Source organism: Medicago sativa, chromosome 7 (genome assembly GCF_051527215.1).
Source record: "Medicago sativa cultivar Bolivia chromosome 7, Bolivia_mono, whole genome shotgun sequence".
Lineage (NCBI taxonomy): Eukaryota > Viridiplantae > Streptophyta > Magnoliopsida > Fabales > Fabaceae > Medicago > Medicago sativa.
In genome coordinates, this window is record NC_140755.1 from 46,773,077 (window position 1) to 46,793,375 (window position 20,299).

Below are 20,299 nucleotides of genomic sequence, written 5' to 3' on the forward strand. Positions count from 1 at the left end.
ATCAAGCCCATGCATACATTGGCTATATAAAGGAAGACACAAACTATGTGCCGTCATTTGAGAAAAGAGTAATTTAGGGTTTGTGTCTGTCCTTTTTATTTGTGAGCCTCTATCACCTTGATGCCTTAAGCTCGACTGTTTAGTTGTGTTTTATTTGTAAACCACTCCAATGCTTCTAGCAAGAGTAGGTTTTATTTATTGGAGTGTCTCCTATTTGATTGTAATCATTGTTGAAATCACTGGTTGTGTGATTGAGAGAAAGTGAGATGGGATCTCATATCTAGGGGGAGTCTTAGATAGAAATTCACGGGTAGTGTTTAGGTGTCAAGGCATTGATCAAGGTTTGATCATATAAGTCTACGAACCAAAACTATTATAGTGGATTTTCTTTATTCGCATGGATGCCCTCAGATGTAGGTGACATTGCACCGAACTTTGTTATTGTTAACTGGTATTTTCAGCAACCTCATTTAATGTGGTCAACAATAGTTGACTTTTAATCTTGCAGGAGTTGAAGTTTTTTCCTCAATCAGAGGAGTTCGACGAAATGTTGGACTTAGCGTGAAGAGTTTCGAAGCACGGAAGTTTGACAAAATACGGAGCAAGAAGCGAAGCCGTCGAAGTCAAGCAACTGCCTTTGGAGCAGGAAAGATTCAAATTTCAAAGGAGAAGCTATTTCCTAAAGGGAGAACGTGAGAGACAAGTGGTTGCTACATGGAAGGAGTACTGATCGTGGGATTAGTTTCTTTCCACTTATTCCCTATGTATAAATAATAGTTTTGCATAGGGAAAACGGGTCGAAAAATCGCCTATACAGAATTCTAAAAACACTTGAAGTACCGGCGCAAGAGAAAAGAGTCACAAAGAATGTATGTAAACCATTTGTCGAACCACCTTTATTTTTAATGCACTTGCATTTGCACTTTTTCTTTACTCTAAGTTTCTGCAATTTAAACTTAATGTTTTAAAAACCTATCGAAAGACGCCACACGGTCTCGTCCCGTTCGTTAACCAACCTACGAACTTGATGAATGCGCAACAACAAAATGCACAACATGTTTCTAGGATCTCTGGTTTGGTCCTTCTTGTTATAATCAAAACCAGTCGATATTTGTTTACCAAAAACACCAGTAAACAAATTGGCACGCACAGTGGGACCTTGTTTGTGCATCTTTTTCAAAAATTGTTTTGAAAACCTTGGAAAATAACCTCCATTGTAATTTTTAAAAGCTTGGAAAGAAATTTCCATTGTAGTCTCTTTCAAAACCTTGGAAAGAAATTTTCATTGTAGTTTTCAAAAATCTTTTTCAAAACCTTTGGGATAAATCTCATTGTGCATTTTCAATCAAAAACCCTTGGAAGAGATTGCCATAATATTCCAAAAAATTTCAAAACTTTTTCTAAGAAAACTTGTTTTTTTTTTTAAAAAAAAAACCTTTCTTGTGGAAACGGTCTTTCTGAAAAATTAACAATTGTTTTCAGTAAAACTGTTCCTAAAGAAAATTTGCATCTTTGCGCATGCATTTGCGAAGTGGTAAAGCTTTGAATAAAATGACTAAATCCTCCAATACTGATGTTTCTATGTCATCACAATCATTGCAATCCTCTTCACAAGCACACGTTACAGAAACATCCATCCCTGCAATGGATGCAAGTGTACCAACAGCCTTGGGGGCAACCATGGCCATGTCGATTTCAACGGAAATGGGAGTAGCCGCTCCCACAATCGCTCCGACTGTAACCGCCCAGATGACACGACCGAAAATGGGGACCTTCGTGTCACCATTTACTGCTGGTGTACCCGTGTCTACAAGTGTCCCTACTTCTCCTAGGGTCATAAATACGCAAATCTCTTATAGGGATCAACCATACGGTATGCCAACTTCAATGATGGCAAATTTTCATAATATTCCTGCATTTACAGAACATTAAAATCCATTCACACCGTTTAATTCACATAGTCCTTCAAGCTCTAGCATTTTTGGCAGAAGCGCTCTACCAGCCTTAACTATAGAGTCTATGAAGTTGTTTAGGCAACAAATGGATGAGAGCAATCATGAGATGGTTAATTTGTTGACACAACAAATTTGTACGGTGTTTAACCCTTTAATTCAGACCACGAATCAGGGTTACCAATTATTAGCCACTCAAATGGTGAGAATAGCATATTTCTTCACCCCTCCACAAACTGTCTATCAATAGATCCCTAAGATCCAAAATATTTCTCAAGCCCAAAGTACTAGACTTGTGCAAATTGTGGAACCGATAGTTCAAAGAAAACAACCTGTACCTTAACCTTAACCAGTCGGACCAATAGTACAAGCACAACCAAAGGTGATTTTGGTAGGTAGAAATCATGATGCAGACGAAGTTGTTAGAAATGACCAACAACAGAATTTCAGAGCATAAAATAATATAGCCACTTTGGTTAAAAATATCATGGCTCAAAATGGTCTAAACGTAGGTTTACATAGACCAAATTGTGTATCTCCTTTATCAGAATATGTTCTACAAACTGAACTTCCTAGGAGTTATAAAATTCCTAAGTTCACAACTTTTGCTGGTGATACCAGCGAATCTACTGTCAAACACAAAACACGTTATTTAACAAAAGCTGGAGATATTGCAAACAATGAGAATTTGAGATTAAAGTTTTTTCCAAATTCTCTAACAAAGAATGCCTTTACATGGTTTACTACGCTTGCACCACAATCTTTTCAAACATTGACTCAACTAGAGAGGTTATTTCATGAACAATTTTACATGGGCCAATCTAGGATAAGTTTAAAGGAGTTAGCAAGTGTGAAAAGACAATCAACTGAGTCTGTCGAAGATTATTTGAATAGATTCAGGTTGTTAAAGGCAAGATGTTTCACTAAAGTGAATGAACGTGAGTTAGTCGAGATGGCCGCTGGTGGCCTAGATTATTCCATTAGGATGAAATTAGACAATCAATACTTGAGAGATATGACCCAACTGGCCGATAGAGTTTGACAATTCGAATGACTAAAGTCTGAAAAATCTAGAACTCACAAGGTCAGAAGAGAAAAGGTTGCTTATGTAGATACAAATGAAAGCGACCAAGAATTCGACATAGCCTATGAAGATGTCGAAGACGGCGAAATAAACTTTGATGAACTAAAACCAGGGCCTCCTTATACATGTAAAGTATTAAGGCCATCCGATGGGAAGAATCCTGTTGAAACATAAAATGATAGATACGCTCCCCAAAATTCCACGTTCGATGTAACCAAATGCGGTGAGATTTTTTATCTCTTAGTTGTTGACGGTCAAGTGGTGGTACCTAATAGTTTAAAAATCCCAATACTAGCACAACGTAAAAAGAGAGGGTATTGTAAATATCACAATTTTTTGGTTCACGAGACTTCACATTGTGTGCTTTTCAGGGACTTAGTGCAAAGAGGTTTAAATGAAGGCAGGCTGAGGTTTGGAGATAAAGCAAAACCCCATATGCAAGTAGATGGTGATCTATTAAAAGAAGTCGACACGATGTACACAGAAGTTGCAAGCTACAACGTAGTGGAGGTCATTGCAGATGCCGTTAAAAACTATCTGTCGAAGTAGATGAAGGTGAGAAAAAAACAAGAAGGGGGTTGAATTGTGTTAGCTTTTTCTTTTAAAACTAAGTCCAGTGTTCAGAGTCTGATAGTTTTCAGAGTCTTTAACAAATTTCAGAGTCTTATGAAATAGATAAATTAAAGAGATATAGGGAAAAGAAAGACACAAAACAATTATACAGGTTCCTTCCACAATCCGGAAGTAGTCCTGTCCCCCTTGCATTTCCAAGGAGAGTTCACTAAAATTAATATCTGATTACAATTGCTCAAGCACAAAAGCAGGAGACTTCAAACTACTCAAGCACAAAAGCAAGAGGTTTCCTATGCTCAAGCACACACGCAAGAGACTTCCTATGCTCAAGCACAAAAGCAAGAGACTTCTAAACAAACACAATTACAAAGAAAATGTTTGAGGTTAATCAGTTGATATACAATCAGTGGCGTTCACAATACAAATCAGATACAAACTCTTTAAGACTTTAGAATTTCTAAGATATGAAAGTTGTTAAGAAATTCTAAGTGAACTTTGATGTGAAAACTATTTCAGCAGAGTTTTGGCACTTGTAAAATTGTTGTGAGTCTCTTACAATCTTCAAGTCTTCACTCCTATATATAGAGGTGTGAAAGAGACGTCGTTGATTGCCAGCACATCAAAAGAGTCATTGTTGAAGCTTGATAATCACCAATTATTTGTTGCTTGATTTAGTTATTGTCTTATGAAGGAACAATTTCAAATTCATTCCATGAATAGAGAATAATCAGCTTAGTCATAGCTGTTATCTTTGTACCACTGCAGACATGAGGAGTGGAGTAGTGGTTGTACATTTGTACTATGTCTTTTTCCTGCGCTCTTTAGTGGATAAGCATACAATGCCTTCTAATTCCTCTGAAATAGTCGTTGCTCCGGGATTCCATTCCTTCTGCAATCATATGCATTTAGAATAACAACTTTTAACTAACTCCAGCTTCTAGTCTTCAGACTCTGATGAACTTCAGCTTCTGATGCTCTTCAGACTCTCTGATGACACCAACTTCTGGTAGTCAGCTTCTCGTGGTCTTCAGACGCTCTCTGTCTTCAGACTTTGTCTTGAATCTTCCAAAACAAACTTCCTTTTTGTAAATTCCATTGCTCTCATTTGTTCTTTCAAAACCTATACTTTGACTTATAATTTTTGACTATGGTCCTGCACACTTGAACCAATATTAGCATATCCAAGTGACATTTTAATACCTTGTTATCATCAAAACTTAAAAGTGGTAATTCTAAACACAATTTCTTCCAATAATCTCCCCTTTTTGGATGATGACAAACACTAGTATTAAAGGTCAATTGTTGTTAATCTAATTAACAAGTTGACATTAGGGTATGAGGTTTGCAAGCTCCCCCTGAGTCTGATAGTTCTTAAGGTGAGGTTTGTAAGCTCCCCTTGAATTCTATCCAAGTTAATTAAATTCATTTTAAACTTAAAAATGTCACTCAGAAATATTCTCACATAAAATTAAAGACTAAGAGAAGAGAAGCAGGTTCTCCTAATTTAATTTTAAGTTAAATTAGTGGGGCTCAGAGCCTAAATGTATATTATATTTACTCCCCCTTTTGTCATCAACAAAAAAGAAAAAAATAGACCAAAAATAGAAGTAAGAAAAACATGAGATATTTTTAAATACACATCAGAGCATGGTTAAAACAATGTATAATAACCAAAATATTTAAAGTATCAGAGTACGTTAACAATGTATCAGAGCAAATAAGATGAGGAACAAGTAACAAAAGCATAAACATAGGAAACATAAGAAATGACATAAACACAAGTAATAATGAGTGCAATCTAAGTTTGGGTTTAATTCTTCATCATTTCCATCATTTCCTTCATCATTGCCTTCATGTCTTCTGACTGTTTCTTTAAGGTTTCCCCCTAAAGCATCTGATCTTCTAGCTTGGGCTTCTTCTCTAGCTTTATGCTCTTCCTTCATTTCTGCCATTTGTGTCTTCATCTTTTCATCTAGCATCTTCTGCTCAAAAAATTCTTGCTCTAGCTTCTGAATCTTCTTAGTTTGCTTAGGATCTTCCTTTAGCTTCTCAAGAATTGGAATATCAGCTTTGACTTTAACTTGAGTTAACCATGAAGTGTTCAAATCCTCTTTGACTGCAGAAGTAATAAGAGAAGAGGCATCCAGGAAGAATGAAGAGTTTGATAAATAAAGCTTATGTCTTCTGATTTCCACTTCTTCCATGCTTCTGATCACTTGCTTGAACCAGTTGTTGAGAGACTGATTTTGAGCTTCAACAGAAAGTCTTTGCATTTCACACAAGACTTTATCCACCATTTGTCTCAGTGCAATCCATTTCTCTTCATAGCTTTCTGTATGCACTGGATCATTTCTTGCTTTAACCAGCTTCTTCAGATCCTTAAAGATGTTCTCACATACCTCTTGTAACACAATAGAGTCTAGTAAAAGGGTAGGAGGGGGTGAGACATTGAAGGTTTGAGGTTGAGAAGTTGATGATTGGTCTGGGATTGGTAAATTTGTAGAGGTTGAAGGTGTGTCTTGTCTTGTGTTATTGTTAACATTGATTTCAGTCATATCTTCATCAGAATCTGAACATACAGTCCATTCTGGCTGATGAGATATCTTTGAGTCAATAGATGCTTGACTGACAGAACCCGATAAATATTAAGTGATTGGTTATAGAACATGCTATAAATTGGAAGGTTTGTTGGCTAAAGTATCAAGTGTAGCTTTCAATGAGTTCTCGGGTTTTGCTACACTGATAGGTTCAACAACAAAGTTTAGATCTTCTGATACGGATGTACTAGTATCAGAGGTTGTTTGGTTAGTAGATGTTGTTTCAAGAATGGATTGGAGTGGAGAGTCTGGCTTGAAATCAGGGCGTATGATTAATTCAGTACAAGTTTCAGAGGCCATTTGTAGGTTAGGTTGATGGTGATGTTGGTCTTCTGAAACTGCTATATCAGGTGATGTCTCAGAGGCTTTCTTTGGAGTTTCAGGGAGTTCACCACCTAAGTGATCTTCAAGTTTCCTAATAGTGTGTGGTGACTCTAGGGTAGTTGGTTTAGAATGAGATGATTTCGTGTTATTTGAAGTTGTTTTCACTGATTCACCTTCAAACTTCTCATCAGGAAGCATAGTTTGAAGTGGCTTCACAAAAGCAAGTTGAAACCAGTGATCAGCAGGCAAGTTCTGACATATGTCAATCCTCTTCTGAACCAAAGAACAAATTCTTTCATCTATGGATGGTTTCTCAGATTCATCAACATCATCTGGCTTTTTAGTGGTTTTGGTGGATGGTGAGGGGGCTAAGTCTTTATCTAGATTTGTGTAGATTCTATTCAAGGGTATGTCATCTAGATTGGATGAGGTGTGTGTAGGAGAAGGAAGGTCTAGATTTATTGTATTATTAGAGATATCATGAAAAGAACTATTACATCCAATTCGAGCTTCTGACGCCACAACTTCTGAACTTGCTTGTTCCCTCTTACTTGCATTGTAGCCTTCAGTAAATCACCAACTTCATTAGCAGCTGTGCTTTGAATAGCTTCTGTAAACTCTACTACCTTTTGAGCATCCTCAACAGCAGTTTTCTTCACCAAACAATCAAGTGGAATTCCTACTTCTCTTTCTACTCCTTTGGCTTGTTCAATCAGAGTAGATTCTTGAGCTTGTTTGGTTCCTTGATCTTGCAGACTCTCAGTAGCAACAATTTGAGCAACTGTCTGAGGTTCTGAAGATGTTTCAGCAACAACCTTCTTTCTTCTTTCCATTCTTGTTGACAGTGCAGAGGCTTTTTCAACTTGAGTATCCTCTTCCTCTGTATACCTTGACACCTTCAACTTTCTTACCTGCTTCTTACCCTTCTCCTGAACTTTGGGCTTTGGTTGAGAAGCAGTAGCTTCTGAGGAACCACCTCTGGTTCTTGTACTCAGAACCTCAACTGGTCCTAAGTCAGCAACCACCTCTTGAATTGCTAGTAGAGCATGTTCATTTATAACCAGATTGGAAGCTTTCTTGCCCTTCTTTTGCTTCTTAGGCTTTGGTTCAGATTCTCCAACAGCCTTCTTTAACTTCCTGTTCTTGGCAACTTTCAGAGGCACACCACTAATGGTAGGTGGGATTGAGTTGTAATTGATTACATCTCCAGTTCTTTCAAAATGACTAACAACATAAGCAGCCAGAACCTCTAGGTTGTCTTCTTTAGATATAGGGGAAATCTTCCATTAAATCAGATACAATTTGAGATTCCTTCATATCATCCTCCATTACAACCACTTTTTTCACAATCTTCATGTATTTGAGAGTTCTTCCATCTATGATCCTTCCAGTGACAGTTCCCAAATCATCATCAGAGACTATTCCATTCTTCTTTAAGATACTGAGTAGTCCTCCTTGATAAAAAAATCTCTGATAGTAATCTTCTATAGGGTATTTGCCTTCTATGATTCTTCTGGCTTTCCTTGAGAGCCCAAATCTTATGATGAAATATGTATCTTGGCAAGTTGATCTTTTCAAACATAATCAGAAAATAGAGGAAGACTCTTTGTTTTATTGACATATTGTCAATTCCACCTCCCTTCTGAAGAAATCATTCAATCATCAACTTCTGAAGGACTATATGCTCCTTCTACATATCACAGTACTTATCAGTTGGTCTGTTTTTGTGAAGTACCTCAGCAATAGTCTGCACCCAAGAGCTTTTCTTCCACAAATTCCACTGAAATTTTCCTTCATTAGAGCATCTGGCAGCTCTAGCAATAATCTCCTCTATAATGGTGATTGGAATCCCCATTACTGCAGAATGTATCTCTGTTCTTGTGAACTCTGGAAAACCCATATGTTCTCTTGTCTTCCCTTTCAGAGTCTCGTCCTCTTCAATCTTTTGAAACTCCTCCAACTTAGCATCTTTTTTGTCATATACTTCTGCTTTAACCCAAAAATCTTTAACCAGATTTTCATATGTAGGACCATTCAGCATACCAAAATATCCTTCAAAACCTTGCGTTAGTACGTAGTTTGAAACATCTACGCCGTGTCTTACCAAAGCTACAAAATCAATAGGGCATTCAACTTGAACAACAAGGTCATCCTCTCTCAAGTTCACTGTTCTTGGCTTGGCCGTATAAGATTTTCCCAATACAAATACAAATAACCCACGTCAGAGGGTCCCAGAATAACTGTTACATTAGTGGGACAGGTGTTACCAAAAAGTAACTTCCAACGTTTCCACTAACATAGCTATCAGAAGCAAGGAGTCCAAACTCTAGAGTTCAGATGCTGACGTCTTCAGAAGCTTGTTTTCATCAGAGTCTCAGTTAAGAGAGTCTGATGGAATTTAGCTTCTGAACGTCAGATTATGAATTCCCATTCAGAGGCAAGCATTAATCAGATACAAAGTGCATGTTCAAATTTTTCTTTATAAAATCAAATCTTTCAACAGTTAAAGGTTTAGTGAATATATCATCCCATTGATGTTCAGTGTCAATGAATTGTATATCCAAGAAACCTTTTTGAACATAGTCTCTTATAAAATGATGCTTGATCTCAATATGCTTGCCTCTTGAATGTAATATTGGATTCTTTGACAAACAAATAGCAGTAGTATTATCACAATAAATGGGAATAATGTTTTCATTAATCTGATAATCCTCTAACTGATGTTTCATCCAAAGTAGTTGTGTACAACAACTTACAGCTAAGATTATTCTGATTTTGATGTTGACAAAGCAATAGTTGCATGTCTTTTTCCCAGGATATCAGATTCTGACCAAGAAACTGACAGTTTTCACTGGTTGATATTTTTTCAATCCTGTCACCAGCATAATCAGCATCACAGAATCCAACCAACTTATAATCTAAGGATTTCCTATAAAGGAGTCCAAGATTAGTTTTTCCTTTCAGATATCTAAAGATTCTCTTAACATTTATTAAATGAGATTCTCTAGGATCTAACTGAAATCTTGCACACGAGCATACACTGAATTAAATATCAGGTCTAGATGCAGTGAGATATAACAAAAAACCTATCATACCTCTAAACAGTTTCTGATCAACCTTTAATCCAGTATCTTCTTTGCTTAAGGTGCAGGTTGGAAGCATTGGTGTGTTTATCTCTTTACAGTCTTCAAGCTTGAACTTCTCCAAAAGCTCCTTAGTATATCTCGATTGATGAACATACACTCCAACTTTGCATTGGTTGATTTGAATTCCAAGAAAGAACTTCAATTCTCCCATCTGTTAGCCTGTAATTTTGACAGGCTCATTTAATATGGTAAACATTTGTTTGACCTTTAACTTTGCAGAAATCGAAGGGCTTTCTCATTTCAATTGGGGAGTTTCAACGAGACATCAAGCATAAAGCGTATAGTCAGAGTTTCGACAAAGCAAGGCTGAAAGAGTATTCACGTCGAATTCAAGCATTCAAGGCGGGAAAGCATGATTTCAAGCATAAAGACAGTTTCCTTTAGTGGAAACTTGGGGCAAGCAGTTATCCAAGATGGAGGAAGTGATGATCATGGGGTTAGTGGTTCGCCAATTAGGTTTTTTAGTATAAATAAGTGTTTCCAAGCCGGAAAATGGGTCGCAAATCATTTATGGAATTCTATAACACTCAAACTACTGGCGTGTAGGAAAAGGAGTTATACAAAATGTATGTAAACTGATTTGTAGACCACTTTTATTTTAATGCATTGCATTTTACTTTTCCTTTAAATTTACGTGCTTAAAGCCTTTATCTTTTCTTTTTAAATTGTATTGCTTTTTGTTTGTAAATCAAACCTGTCGAGAGACTGTGCCTTTTCTTTACAAACTCGTCCTACTCTCTAAGTAACCTGAGTGCATCTTGTGGCTCTTTTTCAAACCCTTTTTTTCGTTCAAAACCTTTGCACAACATGCTCCTGAGATCTCTAGTTTGGTCCTGCTTGTAATAATCAGAACTACCCCATAGTTTGGCGAAAACACAAGCAAACACCATCATGCTCATTTCAAATTCATTTTGCATTAACTTAGAGAATTCTTTGCAAAGAGAAGCATTAGTAGAACCAAATATTATATCATCAACATAAATTTGCACAACAAGAATGTCTTTCTCAAGAGTCTTTCCAAATAGTGTTGTGTCAACCTGACCTCTTTTAAAATCATTTTCGATCAAGTAATTACTGAGTCTATCATACTAAGCTCTGGGAGCTTGTTTTAGACCATATAGTGATTTCTTTAGTTTATATTCATGGTCATGATACTTCAGATCCTCAAAACCAGGAGGTTGTTTGACATACAGTTCTTCAGAGATCACTCCATTGAGAAATGCACTCTTAATATCCATCTGATATAATATAATGCCATGATTAACTTCATAGGATAGAAGTAACCTGATTGCTTCCAATCTTGCAACTTGAGCAAATGCTTTAGTATAATCAATGTCTTCATGTTGACTGTATCCTTGTGCAACAAGTCTAACTTTGTTTCTGACTACTTCACCCTGTTCATTATGCTTGTTTCTGAACACCCATTTTGTTCCAATAATGTTCTTATGCTCAGGTTTGGGTACCAGATTCCACACATCATTTCTCTGGAATTGATTGAGCTCTTCTTGCATAGCTAGTATCCATCCAACATAGACTCTTCTAGTCTGAAATGTGATCTTGTTCTTCTGAGACTCTCTTTGTATCCAATGATAAGATCCTCTAGATGTGAAGACTTGTACTTGAAGGTATTCTTGGATTGAGTAGATTGCTGAGAACCATCTCGAGCTTCATCATAAGCTTCTTCATTATGAGTGTATGGAGTGGGTTCAGCTTCTAGACTTTCATCAGACTCTTGAGTCTGGTCAGGTTCTGAAGTATCTTCAAACACCTGTATATCTACAAAACTTTCAACTAGATCTGGAATTTCACTTCCAGGCTCATTGTCATCAAATTTGATGTGCATTGATTCTTCAACACATTGTGTTTCTGAATTATACACTCTGTATGCCTTTGACCTTTCAGAATAACCTAGAAAGATTCCTCTTTGAGCTTTGGCATCAAATTAATTTAGGTAGACTTTAATATTTATAATGTAACATGTACATCCAAATTGATGAAAGTACGAGATATTATGTCTTCTTCCTTTAAAGATTTCACATGCTGTCTTGTTTAATAAAGGTCTGATATAGATTCGATTTTGAACATAACATGTTGTGTTTACTGCTTCTGTTCAGAAATGTTTAGCCAAATTATTTTCATGAATCATGGTTCTAGCCATTTCTTGTAAAGATCTATTCTTTCTCTCTACAACCCCATTTTGTTGTGGAGTTCTAAGAGAAGAGAATTCATGGACAATTCCATATTTTTCACAAAAAGATTCAAATGGCTCATTTTCGAATTCTCCACCATGATCACTTCTAACTTTTAAAATTTTCATTTCCTTTTTAGACTGTATTTGAGTGCATAAATTACTAAACACATCATATGCATCATCTTTAGTTCTAAGGAATTTAACCCAAGTCCATCTTCTATAATCATCAACAATGACTAATCCATATCTACATCCATAAATAGATGCAGTGCTAACTGGTCCAAATAAATTAATATGGAATAGTTCTAAGGGTCTGGAGGTTGAACCAATGCCTTTAGATTTGAAAGATGATTTAATAATTTTTCCTTTCTGGCATGCACCACAAAGTGCATCTGAATGATAGTCAATGTCTGGTAAGCCTCTGACCAGTTGTTACTTACTAAGCTTAGAGATTAATCTCCAGTTAGCATATCCCAGCCTTTTGTGCCATAACCATTTCTTATCATTCACTGATAGAAGACAAACTACCTTCTAATCAACCAATTCAGAAAAATTAATTTTATTGACATTAATATTCCTCTTCCCTTAAACACTATGGACTTATCATCTTTGTTGATTATTGTGCAGTTGGTCTTATCAAACATCACATCATAACCACTATCACAAAACTGACTAATGCTAAGCAGGTTATGTCTAAGACCATCTACTAACCACGCATTATTAATAGAGATAGAAGAGTTACCAATAGTTCATGTACCAATGATCTTGCCATTCTGGTTTCCTCCAAATCCCACAGTTCCTTGCTCTTTCATTGTTAGGGTTAGGAACATAGGCCTTTCTCCTGTCATGTGTCATGAGCAGCCACTGTCCAGGTACCATGGCTTGTGATCCTCCTTTACTCTTAGGCATATCTGCAGCATCAAGAATTTCAGACTTAGGTACTCATATCTGTATGGGTCCTTTTGGGTTAGTACTGAAGGTTTTACTCTTCTTCTTTTGTGCCTTGTGCTTGAAGTTAGGTGTCTTATGTTCATTCAAGACCTTAGATTTAGCACCTTTTGGTTTTGAATCCCATACACCAACAATTGTTTTCTTCCTCTGAAGCTTAGGCTTTAAGACATCAGAATCTGAGTCCTTCAGAACTTGAGATTTAGAATATGGTCTCTTCAGAATCTGAATCTTTGGAGTCTTGGATTCAGAGTTAATCATAACCTTAGACTTAGAGTTCTTTGACTTTAAAACATTCACAGTCTTAGAGCTAGAAGCTTCAGGTTCTGACTAGATTACAATCTCAAACTCAACACCTTTAGGCACCCTCCCGTTTTTGGTTCCCATTGGGTTTACCTTGTTTACAGGTCGACCCTATGGCAGCAAGAAAAAAAGGCTTCAATCCTTCCTTAATACATCCACAACATGATTTAAGATTGATTCCATTAGGTTTCCCTTCTGAGAATACAATCCCTTTACCATTGTTCTTGTATATGCTGTAAATCATATAAGCAACCTTACTTCTATCAATGCCTGACATAATGAAATCTTCAAGAGCAATCTCTTGTTTGCTTAAAGGTTTCCCTTCACACTTTTCTTATAGCTTATGACAAAGAAACTTGAGTTTGTCTTCATAAGTTCTACAAATGAACAAAACCTCTAAGTCCTTCCTCAGATTCCTTCAGATCCAATAGAGTTTTTTCTTGTTGTTTCATTAAATCAACATATTTATCTTTTAAATCTTTCAACTCATTGGTTCTGTGTTCAAATTGTGTAAGGAGTTCTTTAAGAGACTCAATAAGTTCTTCTCTGGGAATTTTAGAATATACCTCATTTTAATCCTTAGAGTCTGTATCAGGTTCAACTTCTGAAGCAACTGTAGTCACTAACCCCACACCTACATTTGCTTCTTCTCCAGCATCATCCTTATCAGACCCTGACTCACTATCCAAATCTTCCCAGATGGCCATCAGACTCTGCTTGATCTGTCTTCTGAACTTGTTGGATTTAAAAGTTCTTTTTCTTGGACTTCCCCTTCAATTTCTCTTTCTGAAGATCAGGACAATCAGCAATGAAATGTCCAGGCTTCTTACAGTTGAACCAACCTTTTTGATCTTCTTTCTTTAAGCCTTTGTAACCACTGCTTCTGCTCAAGAACTTCTTGTTCGTCCTAGCCAAATACTGAAGTTTGTTGGAAAACATAGCCATTTTCTTGACAACAACAGGGTCTTCATCAGAATCTCTAGCAGAGGACTCTTCTTCAGACTCATTTGCTTTGACGGCTTGAGAATGTTTCCCTTTAGACTTTAGTGCAATAGGCTTTGGCTTCTTAGCAGATTCATGCTCATTAAGACTAATCTCATGAAACTTGAGAGAGCTTATAAGATCTTCAACACTTAGAGTGTTTAAATCTTTAGATTCCTCAATAGAAGTAATTTAGGTCTCCATCTAGTGGGCAAGCTTCTTAGAATCTTGTTCACATGATTAGAAGCTACATAACTTTTCTTCAGTATCTGAAGTCCAGAGACTAGAGTCTGAAACCTTGAGTACATTGCCTCAATGCTTTCATCATCTTTCGTCTTGAACTACTCATACTGATGAACAAGCATAGTAGCTTTTGCTTCTCTGACCATCTTGTTACCTTCATAGTTTGCACACAGTGAAGCAAACATTGCTTTAGCAGTAGATTTTCACTCATCTTTAGATACTCTGTGTGAGGCAAAGCAGCAACAAGATTCCCTCTGATCTTTTGATGTTTCTTGTACAGCTTCTTTTGAGCAGCAGTGTGCTTCTTTCTATCAATAACAGCTCCTTATTCATCTAAGGCCAAGTTACCAACACCATCTTCAAGAACATCCCAAAGCTCATCATCTAGACCCATATTGAAACTATACGTTTTGGTTTCCCACCAAGAGAAAGTATCAGGATCTCCATTATACCTTGGAGCTTTGTTGGAGTCAGATTTCTTATCATCAGAATTACCATAATCATACTGTATGGCAGCACCAACATAACTAGATGCTTCACCAGTTGACATGTTTTTCTCAGATTTTTTTTTGTTACATTGTTAAGTTCTAAGACAACAGAACCAAGGCTCTTGATACCAACTAAAGGTGAAAAAAACACAAGAAGGGGAGGTTGAATTGTGTTAGATTTTTATTCTTTTTTAAAACTAAGTCCAGCGTTTAGAGTCTGATAGAGTTCAGAGTCTTGAACAAACTTCAGAGTCTTATGCAACGGATGAAGTAAAGACATAGAGAGAAGAGAAAGACACAAAGCAATTATACAGGTTCCTTCCACAATCTGGAGGGTTCACTAAAATCAATATTTGATTACAATTACTCAAGCACAAAAGCAAGCGGCTTCAAACTACTCAAGCACAAAAGCAAGAGGTTTTCTATGCTCAAGCACAAAAGCAGGAGACTTCCTATGCTCAAGCACAAAAGCAACAGACTTCTAAACAAACCCAATAACAAAGAAAATGTTGGAGGTTGAACACTTGATATACAATCAGTGATGTTTACAATACAAATCAGATACATACTCTTTAAGACTTTAGAATTTCTAACATATGAAAGTTTTAAGAAATTCTAAGTGAATTTTGATGTGAAAACAATTTCAGCAGAGTTTTGGCACTTGTAAAATTGTTATGAGTCTCTTAGAATCTTCAAGTCTTCACTGGTATATATAGAGGTGTGAAAGAGACGTTGTTGATTGCGAGCACATCAAAAGAGTCGTTGTTGAAGCTTGATAATCACCAATAATCAGTTGCTTGATTTGGTTATTGTCCTATGAAGGAATGATTTTAAATTCATTCCATGAAAATAGAATAACCAGCGTAGTCACTGTTGTTATCTTTGTACTACTGTAGACATGAGGAGTGGAGTAGTGGTTGTACATCTATACTATGTCCTTTTCTTGTGCTCTACAGTGGATAAACATCCAATGCCTTCTAATTCCTCTGAAATAGTCGTTGCTCCAGGCTTCCATTCCTTCTGCAATCATATGCATTTAGAATAACAACTTTTAACTAACTACAACTTCCAGTCTTTAGACTCTCTGATGACGTCAGCTTCTGGTAGTCAGCTTCTGGTGGTCTTCAGACGCTCTTTATCTTCAGATTTTGTCTTGAATCTTGCAACACAAGATTCCTTTTTGTAAATTCCATTGCTCTCATTTGTTCTTTCTGAACCTATACTTTGACTTATAATTTTTGACTATGGTGCTGCACACTTGAACAAATATTAGCATATCCAATTGACATTTTAATACCTTGTTATCATCAAAACTTAAAGGTGGTAATATTAAACACATTTTGTTCCAACAGTAGAAAGTGATGTTGTTGTATGTCAGATGGTAGAATTTTCTGGAAATCGGAAAGATACTGACAAAACCACTCTAGAGATCAAGCTCGATGAGAAGGCAAAAGCAGCTTATCCCACAGCTGAAGAAGAGTTAATAGATTGCCTCAATTATTATAGATTTAAGAACTTTGAGGTAATGTTGTGCCCCATATGTAGTTCAGTATTCGGTAAAGAGGATACTAAAAGCCTTGAAAATATTATTCCATAAACTAAAAAGAGAGGAAAATGGTCTGTTTATCATAGGCCAAAGTTCTCTTTTACTAAGAGTTATATTCCTTTCGTCAATAACTCTTCGACCACCAATTATATTAATAAGAATGGTCGAGATAGAGCTTATGTGTCCTATGCCAAGGCACCTTTACAGAAATGGGTTCAATCAACCCACAAGAATGTTCAGTACGGAAAAAGCAATGTGGTGAAAGGCATACTAGTAACGGTGTTACTAAAAACATCACCATTGATACTGGAAATCCAGATGAGTCAAAGAAGTATGCTTATGGAAATAATTACAAGGGAAAAAATCCTATGACTTGAACTCAATGGAGGAGGTATCAAAGATCCAAAAAGGGTATTGCTGCAAGAGCTAATAACAAAGCGGTTGACCCTAAAGAAAAATTGGTCGAAACGCTTAGAAGACCAGTAAAACAAAGATTGTCTTTCCCTCTACTGAAGGAAATGTTGCTGAAGACGATGAGATGGATTCAGACTTCATGGATTTCGAGCCAGATTTCGATGTTATATGCAATGTGGTGTCTATTCTACCCGCAGAATATGATGTTATATCTGAAGTCGAGGAATTTGAGGAAGATTGCAATCCAGAAGACATGAAAAAATACAAATCCATGTGTTTCTATGTGACATATTATGGCTACGGTGACCAACAAAAGGCCATATTTGAAAAACCTAATGGCTTTATGAAAAGCTATCTCAAACCATTGTTTATTCAAGCCAAAGTTGATGAAGTTAAAGTCAACAAGGTATTGGTAGATGGTGGTGCTGGGTGAACCTGATGCCTCAATCTTTACTTAAGAGAATTGGGAAATGTGATGCAGATCTAAAACCTCATAACATAGTTTTGTCGAATTATGAGGGGAAATTGGGTTCTCCCTTGGTGCTCTCCAAGTGAACCTCATTGTAGGATCTTCTACAAGACCAACCTTGTTCATGGTGGTTCCATAAAAAGCAAACTTTAATTTGCTTTTAAGAAGGGAATGGATACATGGAATTGGCATTGTTCCTTCGTCTATGCATCAAAAAGTTATAATTTGGAGAAATGATGGTTCAGTTGAAGATGTTGAAGCAGATCAGAGCTACTTTCTTGTTGAAGTTGTCAACATCAAAAGGAACACCTTTGAGAAAAGTTTAGCAAAAATTGCGTCATGTTCTATTACGGCTCACCTAGCCGAAAAAAACGTTGGAAGCTAAGTTACAAACAAAGATGGTTATGTGAACCATTTAAAAGATGTTGTCGAGGTAGTTGGTAAAAAACCAAAAGGAATTATGGTTAAAAGACCAAACAACTCGATTGCATATATTGCTCCAAACATGAGTTGGTTTAGGAATATATAATTTCTAAACGAGGACTACAAGATCAAAGATGAGTTGGTTCTCACTAGGAAACTCCCAATGGAGTAGTTAATGTCAAGGCATGTGGAGGCAAAAGACATTCACAAAGTGTTTAAGTTCCTCAAACCCTAGTGAGCCATTTTTAATATCTTGTCTAATTGTATCTCAAATTCTCGATTGTCCTAAGTGGTTTATATTTTGAGATTACTCATGTTCCAAAACTTTCAAAAAATTTGCCATTAAAAATTTGTCAAAGGGATCATCTCAGTGACAATGAAATGTCTTAACATAAAACGGCGAATATTTGAAGAAATACAAGTTTGTTACGAAAACAAACAAAACGATGAAGGAGTAATCTTTTGTCGAGAACCAAAACATGGTGTTAAATTTAAAATTAATGATAATGACCAAATTGCTAGGTCATTAGCGATTACCTAAAGTATTACAAAATAGCATGAAAATCAAAATGGCATTTTTCATTAAAATTAGAAGCCAGCTAGCGGGTTAAGATACAAGCGTCGAAGTGTGGATACAACCATTTCAAACCTCCTTTGACACCCTAGTTTCGAAAACTATCTTCTGGCCCTAAGAGGAAACCTAGAATCTTGCCTCCTCCAAATAACGGCAATGGACAAGGAACCAGGTGATTTCAACCTCAAGACGGCAGAAAAGAGAAAGGTCTGTCGTCGAATATTCCTCCTCTGCTCCTGGTAGCGGCCAGAAGATGTCAAGCTTTCTACCATGACATTTACAAGTTCCGTTGGCAGTGCAAGTGAGCCTATACTCTAAACCCAGAAGTAAAGGTCTCGTCCAATAGAACCCCCAAAAAAAGGAATTCCATCGACATTCATTAGGGCCCTCTTATAGTCAGCCAGTCGTTGTTGATCAAAAAGGTTTTTAGAGGCAGGAAGGATCTCTTCCATCAAAAACCCACCGTTGGCCAATACCTTTAACATGAGTTCAAAGTATTTGGTCCCATCCGACCCATGGGCAACTCTTGTCCTGAGGATGAACCTTATCTTCTCCAGGTCTGGGTGATCTCCATGATGCATCTGAGCCGTCGTTGCCACACCATACTTCATGGCTGCTATATGATAGACGTTTGGAAAGTGCACCAAATACTATCGAAGTAGTAAAAATATCGATCCCACGAGGACTGTTTTTAACTTCAATAATTCAATTGCGTTATAAAAGTAGGATGTATAAAATTTATTTTGTTTTGCCACTAGGCAGTAGATTTGATTTGATTTTAATTAAATCAAGAAACAGAGAATAAAGATTTGTTAAGAAAATAAGGGAGAGATGAGATCAGATCCGTCAAATCCTCTAAGTTCCCCTAACTGGTCTACTGCACCTATTTGTTATGAATCCTCTTCTAATTTATGATGATTAACAAAATAGCCCTAATCAATCCCTTGAGTTAGGACCCTCTTCTTAAACTACAGCCCCTAATTCCTTAGGTGGTCTAATAATTCTTGAAGGTTTTACCGAACGTTAACCTATTATCACTAACAAACGATTATCTATTCCTAGACTAACCTTGTTTATTAGAACAATTCAATTAGGTCTAAGTCGAAAGCCATGGTCAGTGGTCGTTCGTTCTAACGAAATCAAGTTATATGTGATCAAGATATAAAAAGCATTAAGAACAATTGAATTGAATAAACTAGAATTGAATTCATAAACAAAATAGAGTTTCACAGCAACATGTGTCAATTAGGGTTACAAAGATTCGTCTCGGATCTAATCTCTAAGAGATTTAGCTACTCATAATCGAGTTTACAAATAGCATAATCAATGAAATAATTAAAACATACATGAATTGGTAAAAGGTTGAAGAAATCGCCCTTCTAGCCGTCTCCGATGTCTCAAAATCGCACTTTGCTCTCCAAAATCGTTACCCTTGTTCTTCAGATTGAGTGCAGTATTTATAGAAGTCATGGGCCTGACCCGTCAAAATCACGCCGCGATTTCCCTCAAACAGGGAGGATGTAATTTTGCTTCAAAAATCGCAGCACGGCTTGAAATTGGCGTGGCGCGATTTCCTTCGAACAGACTTCAATATTTAAGCTTTTTGCACTCCAGAACAGTATAAATTGCATGAGAACTCTATCAAAATGTCACAATAAGTCCTAAAAATTACGTAATGACAGCATGTCATCACTATAAGCAAGTCGATGCATGAATTTGTGTTTTCCTTCACTAGGCAAATGGTCAGTAAGATACCATAAGCAGTTTCATGGAAGAGCTCTAAGTATTTCACCTTCGCGGACAAGTTTCTGATGATACTTTGATGTCATCTCGAATCAGAGAAGGCCCTGCTCACCAAATGTTGCTATTTTCTTGATGATTAGGAACAAGAGATCTTCTAGAAGACTGTCCATTTAAGTGGAAAGGTTGTTCTCTTTCGCCAGAGGAACACTACAAGAAATGTTGCATTTTGCCAGGGGCAGAAGCCCTGTCAAAATGCAAAAAGCCTTGGCAAAAGGACGTTTGCCAGGAGCTTTGCCAGGA

General features: G+C 36.8%; 1 pseudogene; it reads left to right on the forward strand.

Annotated features, from left to right (window-relative positions):
- The first annotated feature begins 2,040 nt into the window (after nt 1–2,040).
- On the forward strand, nt 2,041–3,585 carry LOC146906240 (uncharacterized; annotated as a pseudogene).
- Nucleotides 3,586–20,299: the final 16,714 nt, after the last annotated feature.